The sequence below is a fragment of the Polypterus senegalus genome, chromosome 14 (assembly GCF_016835505.1).
Source record: "Polypterus senegalus isolate Bchr_013 chromosome 14, ASM1683550v1, whole genome shotgun sequence".
Classification (NCBI taxonomy): Eukaryota; Metazoa; Chordata; class Cladistia; order Polypteriformes; family Polypteridae; genus Polypterus; species Polypterus senegalus.
In genome coordinates this window covers 97,681,940-97,686,213 of record NC_053167.1, presented here as the reverse complement: position 1 = coordinate 97,686,213, position 4,274 = coordinate 97,681,940, and positions in this window count along the sequence as shown.

Genomic DNA, 4,274 nt, shown 5'->3' with positions numbered 1-4,274 from the left:
CGCGCCCTCACACAGGCAAGTACACCTCTAGCGGGAAGTGATCGCCCACTCAGCTGCTGCAGACCTGTTCCTACTTTGAATTTGTATCATCTTATGAATTATTCATCAATGCGTAAATTATATTCTAAGGCTTTAAGTGACATTTATTTGCGTATTATTTGCGTATACATAGGCATGTAACCGAAGCAATTCAAGATCCATTTTTGCTAAGACATATCGCAAAATCTCGAAAAATACTCGGGCTTTAAGTGGCTATTGATTCTAATGCGTGGCATCTTCTGAACTTATTTGTATTTCATCCTTCAATCAATTTTCTCAATCAATTCTTTCCAGAAGAGGGTCAATCAGAGTCTCACTCAACAGTATCTTGGCAGTATTAGGAGCAGTTAAAATGTAACCCTGGGTAGGAAGTCTTCTATAATTTATTTTCTCTGGAATATAATTATGTTGTGGTATTTTCAAACTTGAGGTTTATGTGAAAACTAGATTAAGCTTGAAAATGCTCTTCATCAAGCTAAAGAAAATAATTACTTACAAAACCTAAATCATACAACTCTTCCCACAAAAAAAAAATAAATCAAATAAAGTAAATTATACAAACAACCAAAATACTTACCAGGGACTGTATTACAGATACAAGTAATTGAAGCATGATAATCCTGGATATTATTAGAAAGAGGTGAGAATGTAAAAATGACACTAAATCAGCAAACAAAGCAGTTAAAAAGTAAAACATCTATCTATCTATCTATCTATCTATCTATCTTGACAAGTGGGGGTGCCTCAGTGCCACGCCATCAGACATAAGTCAACCACAAATGGTTCCAATTAATTAATTTATTAACAGTAGTATCTTTACAGGCTTTAACCCACCATCAATAATCAAATGACACAACAACAGCTTTCATCTACTTCCCATCTTTCTCTTAGAGCATTGTATATCTCACTCTCAACTCTGGCTCTCTGATGCAGGGAGACGGCTCCTTTCCATCATAAACCCAGGAATGCCCCTGTAATTGAGATGTTAACAAACAGAAGCACTTCCAGGTTCAACAGAAGCCTCAAGACTCCTATTCAATAGCAGCCTATGACGGCACCCATGGACAGACTCCAACTCTCAGGCAACCCTGCAGGTGTCCAGTCAGAGAAGTCTCTTACTTACTGCTTCTCCACTGCAGTTAGCCTTCCATTACATCAACCCATCTGGGTAAGGAATCTTCCTCAACTCCCATCGGGATGTTAGACCACCCTCTCTGGTATTTACAATATATACGTGTGTGTATATATTGCCCTAAGAGGTAACGTGGGTCCTCCTTCCCATGGGCTCACCACCTATGGGAGGGGCCAAGGAGGTTGGGTGCAATGTGAGTTGGGTGGTGGCCGAAGACGGGGACCTTGGCGGTCTGATCCTCGGCTACAGAAACTGGCTCTTGGGACGTGGAATGTCACCTCTCTGAAGGGGAAGGAGCCTGAGCTAGTGCGAGGTGAGAGGTTCCGGCTAGATATAGTCGGACTCACCTCGATGCACAGCTTGGACTCTGGAACCAATCTCCTTGAGAGGGGCTGGACTCTCTACCACTCTGGAGTTGCCCCCGGTGAGAGGCGCCGAGCAGGTGTGGGCATACTTATTGCCCCCCGACTTGGAGCCTGTGCATTGGGGTTTACCCGGTGGACGAGAGGGTGGCCTCCCTCCGCCGGGTGGGGAAGGGTCCTGACTGTTGTTTGTGTGTATGCCGAACAGCAGTTTGGAGTATCCACCCTTTTTGGAGTCTCTGGAAGGGGTGCTAGAGGGCATACCTTCTGGGGATTCCCTCGTTTTGCTGGGAGACTTCAATGCTCACGTGGGCAATGACAGTGAGACCTGGAAGGGCGTGATTGGGAGGAATGGCCCCGCCCAATCTGAACCCGAGCGGTGTTTTGTTATTGGACTTCTGTGCTTGTCACGGATTGTCCATAAAGAACACCATGTTCAAGCATAAGGGTGTTCATATGTGCACTTGGCACCAGGACACCCTAGGCCTCAGGTCGATGATCGACTTTGTGGTCGTGTCGTGGACTTGCGCCATATGTCTTGGACGGGTGAAGAGAGGGGGAGCTGTCAACTGATCACCACCTGGTGGTGAGTTGGCTTCGATGGTGGGGAAGATGCGGTCAGACCTGGTAGGCCCAAACGTGTTGTGAGGGTCTGCTGGGAGCGGCTGGCAGAGTCCCCTGTCAGAAGTAGCTTCAACTCCCACCTCGGCAGAACTTCAACCACGTCCCGAGGGAGGTGGGGACATTGAGTCGAATGGGCCATGTTCCGTGCCTCTATTGTTGAGGCGGCTGACCGAGCTGTGGCCGCAAGGTGGTGGTGCCTGTCGTGGCGGCAATCCCGACCCCGTTGGTGGACACCGGCGGTGAGGGATGCCGTCAAGCTGAAGAAGGAGTCCTATAGGACTTTTTTGTCCTGTGGGTCTCTGGAGGCAGCTGATAGGTACCGGCAGGCCAAGCGGAACGCGGCGGTTGTTGCTGAGGCAAAACTTCGGGCATGGGAGGAGTTTGGAGGCCATGGAGAGCGACTTTGGACGGCTTCGAGGAGATTCTGGTCCACCGTCCGGCGTCTCAGGAGGGAAGCAGTGCAGTGTCAACACCGTATATGGTGGGCTGCTGCTGACCTCGACTCGGGCGTTGTGGGTCGGTGGAGGAGTACTTGAAGACCTCCTCAATCCCACTAACATGCCTTCCAATGAGGAAGCAGAGTCTGGGCTCTCCCATCTCTGGGACTGAAGTCACCGAGGTAGTCAAAAAACTCCTTGGTGGCAGGGCCCCGGGGGTGGATGAGATCGCCGGAGTTCCTTAAGGCTCTGGATGTTGTAGGACTGTCTTGGTTGACACGCTCTGCAACATCGCATGGACATCGGGACAGTGCCTCTGGATTGGCAGACGGGGTGGTGGTCCCCTCTTTAAAAGGGGACGGAGGGTGTGTTCCAACTATAGAGGGATCACACTCCTCAGCCTCCCTGGAAAAGTCTATTCGGGGTTCTGGAGAGGAGGGTCCGTCGGATAGTCGAACCTCGGATTCAGGAGGAACAGTGTGGTTTTCGTCCTGGTCGCTGAACAGTGGACCAGCTCTTCACCCTTAGCAGAGTCCTGGAGGGTGCATGGGAGTTTGCCCACCAGTCTACATGTGTTTTGTGGACTTGGAAAAGGCATTGACCGTGTCCCTCGGGAATCCTGTGGGGGTGCTCGGGAGTATGGGGTACGGACCCCTGATAAGAGCTGTTCGGTCCTGTACAACGGTGTCAGAGCTTGGTCCGCATTGCGGCAGTAAGTCGAGCCCGTTTCCAGTGAGAGTTGGACTCCGCCAGGGCTGCCCTTTGTCACTGATTCTGTTCATAACTTTTATGGACAGAATTTCTAGCGCAACCAGGGTGTTGAAGGGGTCGGTTTGGTGGACTCAGGATTGGGTCACTGCTTTTGCAGATGATGTTGTCCTGTTTGCTTCATCAGGCTGATCTTCAGCTCTCTCTGGATCGGTTCGCAGCTGAGTGTGAAGCGGCTGGGATGAGAATCAGCACCTCCAAATCCGAGACATGGTCCTCAGCCGGAAAAGGGTGGAGTGCCCTCTCAGGGTTGGGGAGAGATCCTGCCCCAAGTGGAGGAGTTCAAGTATCTCGGGTCTTGTTCACGAGTGAGGGAAGAATGGACCATGAGATCGTCAGGCGGATCGGTGCGGAATCCGCAGTGATGCAGGCTCTGCATTGGTCTGTCGTGGTGAAAAAAGAGCTGAGCCATAAGGCAAAGCTCTCAATTTACCAGTCGATCTACGTTCCTACCCTCACCTATGGTCATGAGCTATGGTTAGTGACGAAAGAACGAGATCGCGAATACAAGCGGCTGAAATGAGTTTCCTCCGCAGGGTGTCTGGGCTTTCCCTTAAAGATAGGGTGAGAAGCTCAGTCATCCGGGAGGGGCTCAGAGTAGAGCCGCTGCTCCTCCGCATCGAGAGGAGTCAGATGAGGTGGCTCGGGCATCTGATCAGGATGCCTCCTGGACGCCTCCCTGGTGAGGTGTTCGGGCACGCCCAACCGTGGAGGCCCGGGGAAGACCCAGGACACGCTGGAGGGACATGTCTCCGGCTGGTCTGAGAACACCTTGGGATTCTCCCGGAAGAGCTGGAAGAAGTGGCCGGGGAGAGAGAAGTCTGGGCCTCTCTGCTTAAGCTGCTGCCCCCACGACCCGACCTCAGATAAGCGGAAGAGGATGGATGGATGGATGGATGGTGTGTGTGTGTG